This window comes from Hyperolius riggenbachi, chromosome 6 (genome assembly GCF_040937935.1).
Source record: "Hyperolius riggenbachi isolate aHypRig1 chromosome 6, aHypRig1.pri, whole genome shotgun sequence".
NCBI classification, from domain to species: Eukaryota; Metazoa; Chordata; class Amphibia; order Anura; family Hyperoliidae; genus Hyperolius; species Hyperolius riggenbachi.
This window is the reverse complement of record NC_090651.1, coordinates 351,280,559-351,294,271: the sequence shown is the minus strand read 5'-3', so window position 1 is coordinate 351,294,271 and position 13,713 is coordinate 351,280,559. Positions and strand designations below refer to the sequence as shown.

Sequence of the window (13,713 nt, the reverse complement as noted above, 5' to 3'; positions counted from 1 at the left end):
ATCTGTTTTTAACTCCACCCACTTTTTGTAACCTTGACACACAGTCACTACTCAATGACCAAGTTTGTGAGCTTTTGGGTTCCTGGCATCAAAATTGTGCTAATGGAAGCAGTTTATCCAGCAAAGAAATCTGGCTCTTTTTGGCTCTGCCCCTTTACTGAATTTGAACCCCAAACACTTAACGACCGACTGTAGCAGGTTTGAGGCCTCTGCTATTAACAGTGTGAGAATGGCTGCAATTTCAATATTCCCCTTGAAAATCAATAGGTGAATTTTGATTGGCTCTTGTAGGCGCCACCTACTTTTCCGAATATTAATCCTAGTCACCCAGTGACCAACTGTGTGAAGTTTGAGAACCCTGCCATTAACAGTGTAAGAAAAGCTGCAGTTTACATTTCCCCATGTAAAAAGTTAGTTGTTTTTGGCTCCGCCCACTATTTCTAATCTTGACATACAGTCACTTACTGACCAAGTTTATGAGCTTTGGGGTCTTTGGCATCAATAAGTTGCATTTTACCATTGAAATTAAACAAATCTGATTGGCTGTTTTTCAGAATTTAAACCCCAGTCTCCCAGTGACTGACTGTAGCAGATGTTAGGCCTCTGCCATTAAGAGTGCATGAATGGCAGCAATGTAAATATTCACCTTGAAAATCAAAATGTGAATTTTGATTGCCTGCTGTAGGCTCCACCCACTTTTCTGAATATTAGTCCCAGTCACCCAGAGGCCAACTGTGTCACGTTTGAGAACCCTGCCAATAACAGAATGGCTGAAATAAATCTAACAAATCTGATTGGCTGTTTGTGGCTCCACCCCTTTAGTGAATTTGGACCCCAGTCACCCAATGACTGACTGTATCAAGTTTGAGGCCTCTGCCACTAACAGTGTAAGAATGGTGAATATTCCCCTTGAGGTTAGATTAGGTAGCTGCCACCCAATATAGGTTAGATTAGGTAGGTGCCCCCCAGTATAGGTTAGATTAGGTAGGTGCCCCCCAGGATAGATTAGATAGGTAGGTGCCCCCAGTATAGGTTAGATAGGTAGGTGCCCCCCAGTATAGGTTAGATAGGTAGGTGCCCCCCAGTATAGGTTAGATTAGGTAGGTGCCCCCAGTATAGGTTAGATTAGGTAGGTGCCCCCAGTATAGGTTAGATTAGGTAAGTGCCCCCCAGTATAAGTTAGATTAGGTAGGTGCCCCCCAGTATAGGTTAGATTAGGTAGCTGCCCCCCAGTATAGGTTAGATTAGGTAGCTGCCCCCCAGTATAGGTTAGATTAGGTAGGTGCCCCCCAGTATAGGTTAGATTAGGTAGGTGCCCCCCAGGATAGGTTAGATAGGTAGGTGCCCCCCATGATGGAGGGGGGAGCCGCGGGGAGGGCAGCCCGACCTCTCCCTCCCTCTCCCCGCGCCGCCCTCCATGCGATCCCCCCTCGGACGGAGTGCAGAGTAATGCGCAGGGAAGCGCTATAGAAAACTACTCACCTCGCTGGCTCCAAGCGCTGCTCTCTCGCCGCCAGTCTCATCTCTGCCTACACGTTGATACACACACACGCTGCTACAGGAAGCAGCGTGTGTGTGTATCAGCGTGTAGGCAGAGAGAGGAGACTGGCGGCGAGAGAGCAGCACTTGGAGCCAGCGAGGTGAGTAGTTTTCTATTGCGCTTCCCTGCGCATTACTCTGCACTCCGTCCGAGGGGGGATCGCATGGAGGGTGGCCCGGGGAGAGGGAGGGAGAGGTCAGGCTGCCCTCCCCGCGGCTGCGGCTCCCCCTCCATCACAGCGCCCCCCTCCCAGCAGCGCCCCGGGCGGCGGCACGCCCCGCACGGCCGTAGAAACTGCCATGCAGTGACCAACTGTACCAGGTTTGAGGCATCTGCTTTTAACAGTATAAGAGAATGGTAGCAGATGAAATATTCCCTTTGAAAATCAAAAGGTGAATTTTTATTGGCTGTTGTAGGCTCCACCCACCTTACAAAATCTTAATCTGTCACCCAATGACCAACTGTGCAAAGTTTGAGAACCCTGCCATTAACGGTGTAAGAATGGCTGCAGTTTATATTTTCCCAGTAAAAGTTGTTTTGGCTCCGCCCACTTTTTGTAACCTTGACACACAGTCACTCAATGACCAAGTTTGTGAGCTGTCAGGTTCCTGGCATCAAAAATGTGTGAATGGAAGCAGTTTATTCACCAAGGAAATCTGATTGGCTGTATGTGGCCCCGCCCCTTTAGTGAATTTGGACCCCAGTTACCCAATGACCGACTGTAGCAAGTTTGAAGCCTCTGCCCAGGGGCGTAGCAATAGGGGTTGCAGAGGTAGCGACCGCATCGGGGCCCTTGGGCCAGAGGGGCCCCAAAGGGCCCTCCCTCAACTACAGTATTAGGTCTCTATTGGTCCTGTGCTCATAATAATCACTTCTCTAGATACTTTGAATAGTAGTAATCATTAACAAACTGTTCCCCATCCCCTTCTTGCACCTCTGACACTGTAGTTGTCAATGGCATATTTTGGTGTGCCGTATCAATTGTTAGGTATAGAGTGCTTGGGGGGCCCCATTGTAAAACTTGCATCGGGGCCCACAGCTCCTTAGCTACGCCACTGCCTCTGCCATTAAAAGTGTAAGAATAGCAGCAGTTTAAATATTCCCCTTGAAAATCAACAGGTGAATTTTGATTGGCTGTTGTAGGCTCCACCCATTTTCTTGAATCTTAATCACATTCACCCAGTGACCAACTGTGTCAAGTTTGAGAACTCTGTGATTAACAGTCTAAGAATGGCTGCAGTTTACATTTTCCCATTGAAAATGAACGGCTGAAATTTGATTGGCTGTTTTATGCTCCGCCCACTTTTCCTGGATTTGTAACCTCGGTCCCCAAGTGACCAACTGTGCCAAGTGTGGGGACTCTGGCTTGATTACTGTGAGAATGGCAGCGGTTTACATTTTTTCCATTGACTTGAATGGGTGGAATCTGATTTGCAGTTTGTAGCTCCGCCCAGGTGTGCAGGGGGGCCGCGAGACCCCCAGAACATATCATCCCAGGTAGTAAGGGATCTGTATACCAAGTTTCGTTCAAATCGGTCAAGCCGTTTTCGCGTGATCGCGGCACATACATACACACACACACATACATACATACATCTGATTTTATATATATAGATATAGCACTGACATCTTCTGCAGCACTTTACAGAGTACATAGTCATGTCACTGACTGTCCTCAGAGGAGCTCACAATCTAATCCTACCATAGTCATAGTCTAATGTCCTGCCATATTATTATTATGTATTTATATAGCACTGACATCTTCTGCAGCACTTTACAGAGTATATAGTCATGTCACTGACTGTCCTCAGAGGAGCTCACACTACCCTACCATAGTCATAGTCTAATGTCCTGCCATATTATTATTATTATGTATCTATATAGCACTGACATCTTCTGCAGCACATTACATAGTACACCGTCATGTCACTGACTGTCCTCAGAGGAGCTCACACTCTAATCCTACCATAGTCATAGTCTAATGTCCTATTATATTATTATTATGTATTTACATAGCACTGACCTCTTCTGCAGCACTTTACAGAGTACATAGTCATGTCACTGATTGTCCTTAGAGGAACTCCACCCCCTCCCAATTCATGGAAACTGCCTCTTTTCTGCCTCTCTTTTTTCCCATAGGACTGAACATGCTGCTTTTCGTCTCCTCTATGTAGTACAGAACAAGCTGCCCCTACTCCCCCAACCCCCCCCCCCCCCCCCCTCCTAAAATACTGACTATAAGGCTTACCATTTAAGTGACGCTCACTCTCTGTATGCAGATTTCTTCCAGAGAGCTCCGCCCTTCCTCATCCAGCTGCAGAACATCCTGCGGAAGTACCCGGACGGAGGGCAGATCCTTAAAGTGAGTGACTTTGCTTGGAATTGATGGCATGAAGTTGCTGCCACACTCGCACTCTGTGTACTTTCTATGCATGCCTGTGTTTGTGTATAGGCAAGTCTGGCAGCACAATCTGGGATGTATTTGGGTAGATAGGGGCCCTGGGCAAAACAGACATTGGGCCTCTTACATGTTAGTACTGTATTGATTGTTAAAGGGACTCTGAGCAGACACCAGGAGGATGCATATAAGGATACCCACAGCTACTTGGTAAAGAGGAGACACTCACTAGCCCCTTATCTAAGCTCCCGGGCTGGCCGCTATCAATTACATTTGATCTGTGACTCTGACTTAAAGAGACACTGAAGCGAAAAAGAAATGATGATATTATGATTTGTATGTGTAGTACAGATAAGAAATAAAACATTAAGATCAGATACATCAGTCTAATTGTTTCCAGTACAGGAAGAGGTAAGAAACTTCAGTTGTTATCTCTATGCAAAAAAGCCATTAAGCTCTACGACTTTCAAAGTCGTGGAGAGGGCTGTCTTCTGACTTTTATTATCTCAACTGTTCCTGAACTATTTACTTTTTCTCTGCTAGAGGAGAGGTCATTACTTCACAGACTGCTCTGAAAGACTCATTTTGAATGCTGAGTGTTGTGTAATCTGCACATATTAGAGAATGATGCAATGTTAGAAAAAACACTATATACCTGAAAATAAAAATATGAGAATATTTATTCATAGTACACAACCAATTCACTATATCATATTTTTTTTTTTCACTTCAGTGTCTCTCTAAGGTGGCCGCACACGATACAATAAAATGATCCGATTTTACAGAAATTCAATAAAAATGATTGGCTTTCCCCAAAAAATGAAATCTTTTTTTTTTTTTTTAATTCAAGCAAGAAATTGGATTTCCCGATTTTATTCAATAAAAGTCAGTTGGTAGTGTAACATTTTTCTGATCAGTTTTTATGAACACTGAATTGTGTGTGTGTGTGTGTGTGTGTGGTAGATCTTCGGTGTATTAATATATATACCCAAGCAATTTTCTCAGTTTTCAATTATTTTTTCATAATTGGGGAAAAATGTAATATAGGTGTGTGGTACATTGGTCATATTTTTGAAATTTTACAATCAGTTAGAAAAATTGATTGCAATTCTTGAATTGGAAAGATACCGTACATAACCACTTGAGAACCACAGTGTTAAACCCCCCTAAAGACCAGGCCTTTTTTTGTAAAATAGGGCACTGCAGCTTTAAGGCCAAGCTGCAGGGCCGCACAGCACAGCACACAAGTGATTTCCCCCCCACCCCCCACCCCCACCCCCACTTTTCTGCCCATTAACAGAGCTCTCTGTTGGTGGAGTCTAATTGCACCCCAGGTGTTTGGGTTTTTTTTAAAATATTTTACTTTTTTATTAAAATTGTGTCTTTTTTTTATTATAAGTGCAGTGACCACTCCCTCCCTCCCCCCGCCAGCTTATCACTGTGATCGGCTATCATAGGCTTCATCCTCTGAGCCATTGGAGGGGACAGCCGTGTCACACAGCTGTTCCCAGTAGAGCGCTGCCTTAGATTGCATCTCTGTACCGGTAATTAGACGGCGGCTTCGCCATCTAACAGTCTCCCGAGCGACGCTCAGAGACTGAAGGCGGAGCTCAGCTCCGCCCTCCAAGCAGGAGATGTACGCGCAGGCTGCGTGCGATCTCCTGTAAAACAGAGCCCCAGGACTTTAGGCCGATCGGCGTTAGGCGGTCCTGGGGCTGCCGCCGTGGCCACGCCCATCGGCGTGACGCAGTCGGCTAGTAGTTGAAGAATTGTATGGTATGTGTGGCCACCTCTAAAGTTGCGCTGTGACCCGGAACAGGCTTATGGACTTCCTCCTCGCGTGCACGGCAATATGACGCGTGGTAGAGGGCGGGGAAAGAAGCCAGGAAGCCTGTGCATGCACACAGGGGACCTGCAGGCTTCCTATTCCAGGTCACAATGCGACTTTATGCCCAGAGTCACTGATCCAATGTACTGAGAGGAGGAGCGCTTACTGTAAAGCGGACCTGATGGGGCTCCTCTTTTTCCTCGGCTCAAGCGTGCACCTTAATATAGCGCAGGAGAACGATCAGGTCCGCTCTACTGCGCAATATTAAGGTGCACCACAATATGTGGCTTTAGGCCTGGAACCCACTACAAATCGCAATCGCTAGCATTTTAATGAGCATTTTGTAAGCGATTTCATGATTGTTTTCTGGCGATTTTGGTAGCGATTTTAAAAAGTGTAAGCGTTTTGCCAGCGATTGTGTAGCGATTAGCGGTTTTAATTCTAAATGGTCCTTTCAATTATAATTTTGTTACAGTGTGCAGTAATGTAAAAACGAGAGCAAAATCACTCTGTGCAGGTTTTGACGAGCGATAATGCCAGCGTTTTTATATACTTTACATTGCAGAAACGCTAACGCAAAACGCTAAAAATGCTGCATGTCCTGAGTTTGCGATAAACACAATTTGGCCCATCCATTAACATTAGCTGAGCGTTTAGGGAAATCTCTAGTGTTTTGAAAACATCCCTAAACTCTCAGAAAATCGCTCTGGTGGGTTCCAGCCCTCCCTCTGGTCACGTCAGTATTTCCTGCTCTGCCTTATGACTGGTGCAAATGTATGCGGGTTGGAAGTGATCCATTCCCCAGCTGAATACATTTTCATACAATTTGCATTAACTCAGAATTTTATTATTGCTACATTTATTTTTATTATTGTTGTCGTTTTTTTTTTTCTTATTATTATTCTACAGCAGGCTATTGCAGTATGGTTTCCGGTGTGGAGGTAACTGGCAGCCTCCATGTAAGTCTGTGGCATGCTTATCTATTGCAGTGAATGTCCTGCTTTTGTGACGCTGGAGTAGCTGTCAGGCTCTGTACAGGAGAAGTATTGCCCTGCAGTGATGTGGTGTGCATATGTACAGTGCTAACGGGTATAACCAGTGGCGTAGCAGAGGTTGCAACTACACCAGGGCCCTTGGGCCAGAGGTGCCCCAAGAGGCTCTCCCTCAACCGTAGTATTAGCTCTTTACTGGCCCTGTGCTGGTAATAATCACTTCTATAGATACTTTGAATAGTAGTAATCATTAACACACTGTTCCCCATCCCCTTCTTCAGTGGCGGCTCCAGGAAATTTTTTTAGGGGGTGCTATGCAGGTGCTGGACCAATTTCCGGGGGAGCTGACGACCTGCGGCGCGCGAAGCGCGCCGCGCCAAAAATGGGTGTGGCCACAACCTGCGGCGCGCGAAGCGCGCCGCGGCGAAAAAATGGGCGTGGTCATGACCGGATGAGGGCGGGGCTAACTGTAATTTAAAGTGAACCCAGGGTGAGAGTGATATGGTGGCTGCCATATTTATTTCCTTTTAAACAATACTAGTTGCCTGGCAGCCCTGCTGATCTATTTGGCTGTAGTAGTGAACTGAATTACACCAGAAACAAGCCATGCAGCTAATCTTGTCAGTTCTGACAATATTGTCAGAAACCCCTGACCTGCTGCATGCTTGTTCAGGGTCTATGGTTGAAAGAATAAGAGGCAGAGGACCAGCACGGCAGCCAGGCAACTGGTATTGCTTAAAGGGAGATAAATATGGCAGCCTCAATATTATTCTCACCTCGGGTTCCCTTTAAAAGTGCAACGCAAAGACAGAGGGCCCAAGTTTTGGTGACCCTTTTCCCTGAAAATTCACATAATTGTGCAGGTTTTCTCAAGAAAATACACGTAATGTGAGCAGATTTTAACAAAAAACACGTCCAATGACCCCAATATGCACAATCGTTATCAGATATGGCCCCAATATGCACAATCGTTATCAGATATGGCCCCAATATGCACAATCGTTATCAGATATGGCCCCAATATGCACAATCGTTATCAGATATAGCCCCAATATGCACAATCGGTAGCAGATATGACCCCAATATGCACAATCGTTAGCAGATATGACCCCAATATGCACAATCGTTATCAGATATGGCCCCAATATGCACAATCGTTATCAGATATGGCCCCAATATGCACAATCGGTAGCAGATATGGTCCCAATATGCACAATCGGTAGCAGATATGGTCCCAATATGCACAATCGGTAGCAGATATGGTCCCAATATGCACAATCGGTGGCAGATATGGTCCCAATATGCACAATCGGTGGCAGATATGGTCCCAATATGCACAATCGGTGGCAGATATGGTCCCAATATGCACAATCGGTAGCAGATATGGCCCCAATATGCACAATCGGTAGCAGATATGACCCCAATATGCACAATCGGTAGCAGATATGACCCCAATATGCACAATCGGTAGCAGATATGACCCCAATATGCACAATCGGTAGCAGATATGACCCCAATATGCACAATCGGTAGCAGATATGACCCCAATATGCACAATCGGTAGCAGATATGACCCCAATATGCACAATCGGTAGCAGATATGACCCCAATATGCACAATCGGTAGCAGATATGACCCCAATATGCACAATCGGTAGCAGAAATGACCCCAATATGCACAATCGGTAGCAGAAATGACCCCAATATGCACAATCGGTAGCAGAAATGACCCCAATATGCACAATCGGTAGCAGAAATGACCCCAACATGCACAATCGGTAGCAGATATCGCCCCAATATGCACAATCCGTAGCAGATATGACCCCAATATGCACAATCCGTAGCAGATATGACCCCAATATGCACAATCCGTGGCAGATATGACCCCAATATGCACAATCCGTGGCAGATATGACCCCAATATGCACAATCCGTGGCAGATATGACCCCAATATGCACAATCCGTGGCAGATATGACCCCAATATGCACAATCCGTAGCAGATATGACCCCAATATGCACAATCCGCATCACCTGAAAAAGAAAAGAAAAACCCATTTACTCACCTACAGCCAGAAGACCTTCTTTCCCGACCTCCCGTCCCGAGTCCCGACCTCATTGTGGCGCGCAGCGCCCGCGCGCCCACGATCCTCTTCCTTCCCGACGTCACGACGAGACTTCCTGCCTGCATGCAGAGAGCAGGGCTACGGGAAAATGGCCGCCCGAAGTCTGCAGAACAGGGCTCCGGGCGGCCATCTTACCGTAGCCCTGCCTGCTGCTCCGTGCTGCCGGTGTGTGAACTGACTTGGCGTCTTTTAGACGCCTGAAGTCAGTTCACTCCAGGGGGTGCTTTGGGGGTGCTTGGACAATTCTAGGGGGTGCTCGAGCACCCCCAAGCACCCCCCTGGCGCCGCCACTGCCCTTCTTACACCTCTAATACTGTGCATTTACTGGGCAGGTTTGGTGCGCCACATCAATGGTTATGTAGAGTGCTTGTGAGGGCCCAATGTAAAATGTGCACTGGGGCCCATAGCTCCTTAGCTATGCCCAGGGCTAGATTTACCATAAGGCACTGTAGGCATGTGCCTTCAGGCGCCTGGAGAGGGTGAGGTGGCTTACTCCTCTCCCCAAACACCTCCTTTCCTATGCGGAGTCCTGATGAGAGAGAGGTTACTCATCTTGCTCTCAGCATTCCTCTGACGATATCTCCCTTCAGTCAGGGTTCCACTAGATGCCAAATACTTGGGGGCCACCAGGCCCGGGCCGAGGCATAGGCTGGAGAGGCCTGATGAGAGAGAGGTGTGCATATGCAGAGTCCTGATGAGAGAGAGGTTACTCATCTTGCTCTCAGCATTCCTCTGACGATATCTCCCTTCAGTCAGGGTTCCACTAGATGCCAAATACTTGGGGGCCACCAGGCCCGGGCCGAGGCATAGGCTGGAGAGGCTCCAGCCTCAGGGCGCAGTGTAGGAGGGGCGCAAAATTAATTCAGCTGTCATTCCTAATTGTATATGAAGCAGAAAGAAATAAAAAAAGGGGATACATAGCAGTGACTGCAAGCCAGATAACTAGATATTAAGGTGTTGGGGAGGTTTTGGGCCCGTCGCCCTCTTAGTCTAATAGCAATCCGTGTGTTATGGCTGAGGTGGGAGGGATGGAGGGGCGCACTTTGGTGTCTCAGCCTTGGGTGCTGGAGGACCTTGTCCCTGCTCTGGGGGCAACACTAGCTACTTAATATTGAGGGTACTTCTGGCTATCTAATACTAAGGGGCACCTGTAGCTACCTATGATGGGTAAGGGAGGAGTGACAGCTGGGACAGCCAGCACACTTGCACTGCGGTTCGGCGGGGGTTTGTAGGTTCATGGAAGGCGGAGTCTAGGGTGCCAGGACACCTGTGCCTATAGGCTCCTGTGAGGTAAATCCAGGCCTGGCTACGCTACTGAGTATAACTTACATACGCCAGCCTCTCCTGTAAAATTCATGTGTCCTTTAATTCAAAATAACGAAGGCAAGTAATTGACCCAAATGATCTCAAAAAGGTCACTCCCAGACCTAAACTTAAAGGAATACTGTAGGGGGTCGGGGGAAAATTAGTTGAACTCACCCGGGCCTTCTAATGGTCCCCGCAGACATCCTGTGCCCGCGCAGCCACTCACCGATGCTCCGTCCCCGCCTTCGGTTCACTTCTGGAATTTCAGACTTTAAAGTCTGAAAACCACTGCGCCTGCGTTGCCGTGTCTTTGCTACCGCTGACGTCACCAGGAGCGCACTGTGCAGGCCCAGTATGGTCTGTGCCTGCGCAGTACACTCCTGGTGACATCAGCGGGAGCCAGGACACGGCAACGCAGGCGCAGTGGTTTTCAGACTTTAAAGTCTGAAATTCCAGAAGTGAACCGGAGGCGGGGCTGGAGCATCGGTGAGTGGCTGCGCGGGCACAGGATGTCTGCGGGGACCATTAGAAGGCCCGGGTGAGTACAACTAATTTTCCCCCGACCCCCTACAGTATTCCTTTAACACCTGGTAAGAGAGGTATGTTGAGGCTGCAATATTTATCACCTTTTAAGCAATACCAATTGCCTGGCTGGCTGTGCTGCTGATCTTTGGCTGCAGTAATATCTGAATCACACACCTGAAGGAAGCAAGCAGCTAATCCAGTCAGGCTTCAGTCAGAAACCTCTGATCTGCATGGTTGTTCAGGGGCTATGGCTAAAAGTATAAAGCCTGGCACACACATTCAATTTTGATTGGCCAATCACTAGAAATTGATTAAAGGACAACTGCAGTGAGAGGAATAAAGTGGCTGCCATATTTATTTGATTTAAAAAAAAAAATACTAGTTGCCTGGCTGTCCTGCTGGTCCTCTGCCTCGAATACATTCAGCCCTAGACCCTGAACAAGCATGCAGCAGATCAGACGTTTCTGACATTCTCTAACAAGATTAGCTGTATGCTTGTTACAGGTGTCATTCAGACACTACTGCAGCCAAATAGATCAGCAGGGCTGCCAGGCAACTGGCATTGTTTAAAAGGAAATAAATATGGCAGCGTCCATATTCTGCTTACTTCATTTGTACTTGAAGATGAAATGGAGCCCTAGGCAGGATAGCACTTTTTGCTGATGGTCACCTGGCTTTTTTTTCTATTAAGATTTGGTGGCGGCTAGCCTCCACCAGGCCCTTAGACTCTCTCCAGGCCCTAGGCATATAACTGCCTTGTGAATGATCCTCCTCTGCCAATCACTGACTGGTCACCTCCATGAAGTATGAGGGTTTTATCTACACAAACTTTTCATAGTATTCGATATCCGTCGACCCTTCAACTACGTGGAGGGGGTAAAATGGGTCAGTGATCAGAGCCAATCATAATAATAATGCAGTGACAGCGATCTGAAGCATACCTCCCCACTTTTTGAGATGTGAAAGAGGGACACTTAAGCCACACCCCTGATCACGCCCCAGCACGCCCCTAGTCACGCATACCATAAAGATTTCATAAGAAAATATGTTGTTTTATAATTCAAACCACACTGGTCCTTTCTATCCTGGTTTATTTTCCTTGATAGTAACATTTTACAATTAGAAACATATCAATTTATAGGATGGGAATAATGTTTAGAGTCAATCAAACACATTTTTTAGTAGAGAAATATATATATTTACATAGAAAGAGGGACAAAGTCCTGAAAGAGGGACAAATGAGGGGGAAAGAGGGACAGAGGGGCAGGGCTCCCAGAGAAGGACAGTTGGGAGGTATGATCTAGAGGGTCCGTCCCGCCTTGCCCACCTGGCATCAGGGTGGGGGGGGGGGGCGCCGTTGGACATGTGACATTGTAATTCTGTTAATGTGTGGTGCTGCTCTGACATAGAGCCACATAGGGGGATGCCGTGCCTGTCTAGGTCGGGTAGAAGTGCCTCGAAAGCAAGCACAAACTCTGGATGTGGCCGGTGTTGTGTCTGATTGCGTTGCCTGTTAATTTGCGCTGCCCCGCATGCGCAATAGGAGACTGTGCAGCCACATTTCCTATTTAATTATGCTGCTTGTGGTAAATACTAAATATCTCCGCTTACTTACATCCTACACTGCCCACATTTTCAGGGTAGGGGGAGGGGAGGGGACAGCCATGTCACACAGAACTACCTCTATGCCAAATTGCAGCCTCCGAGCCCCGCTGGTCTCCGAGATGGGTTTCTGTTAATCTATCTCCTGAACCAGTGGAGCTCGGGGGCTGCAATTTAGCATAGAGGTCTTTCAGGAGGTCCCCTCCCTACTTTGAAAATTTGGGGAGTGTAGGATGTCTGGAAGCGGAGATATTTAGTATTTTATCACCTGCAGCAGAATCACTTCACACTGAGCATGCGTGCTACTCAGTGTGGAAGGGAGCTTCTGGGCAGCACAATCAGACATTACACCGGCAGCAATGTGAGTGTCAGAGGGCCCTTTTACACTTCATCAGTTAGGCTCTGTTATAACTGAAAGAAAACTGATTTTCAAAGTAATGCCCATGTTTTCCTATGGCACCTTTCACACTTAAAGAGAAACTCCAATCTAGAATTGAACTTTATCCCAATCAGTAGCTGATACACCCTTTTACATGAGAAATATAATGCTTTTCACAAACAGACCATCAGAGGGCGCTGTATGACTGATTTTGTGCTGAAACCCCTCCCACAAGAAGCTCTGAGTACCGCGGTACTTTTGGCAGTTTGTTACAATGTAACAAGGTTCACAGACAGGAAATAGCTGCTTACAGCTGTCTCTAACAGCCAAAACAGCTAGGAGCAGCTACATAACCTGCCCACAGTAACAATGTCACCATGTCATAAATGTCAGAATGTAAATCAGGGATTTAAAAGATTTTACAATGGGCAAACACTGACTAAATCATTTATACATAATTATGGTAAAAATGAAGCACATTTTTTACTACAATATTTTCACTGGAGTTCCTCTTTAAAGAGAAACTCTGAGGCTACGTTTCCACTGTAGCGTTACATTTTCGCCTGCAAAAAATCGTATAAGATTTTTCTGATTGGTGAAAAATCGCATGTAAATTTGTACGCGTTTTTATGCAAATTTTCGTACGCGAAAATTCACATTAGTTACATATGCATAATCTGCCTAGTAACAGCTTAGTCATGACTGCTGACAACTTCCTGTAACTATGGATCTAATGCGAATTTTCGGGCAAGTAACGTGAAAATTCGCATTGCCTATACAAAGCATTGTACGCGAATCGTACGCGATGTCCGAAAAAATGATACAGGACCTCAGATTTTTTGACGCGTATGAACGCGTACGAAAATTCGCATAGAGTGGAAACAGCTGCATTGACTAACATTAGTTTTAAAATCTATGCAAATTTTCTGAGCAGAAAAACTGACACAAAACGCACAAGTGGAAACCTAGCCTGACCAAGAATTGAACTTTATCCCAATCAGGAGCTGATACCCCCTTTTA

At 46.5% G+C, this 13,713-nt stretch overlaps 1 pseudogene; it reads left to right on the top strand.

The window, feature by feature from the left end:
- The window catches only part of LOC137522247 (sacsin-like), a 97,372-nt pseudogene that overhangs the window by 40,388 nt on the left and 43,271 nt on the right, over window positions 1-13,713 (top strand).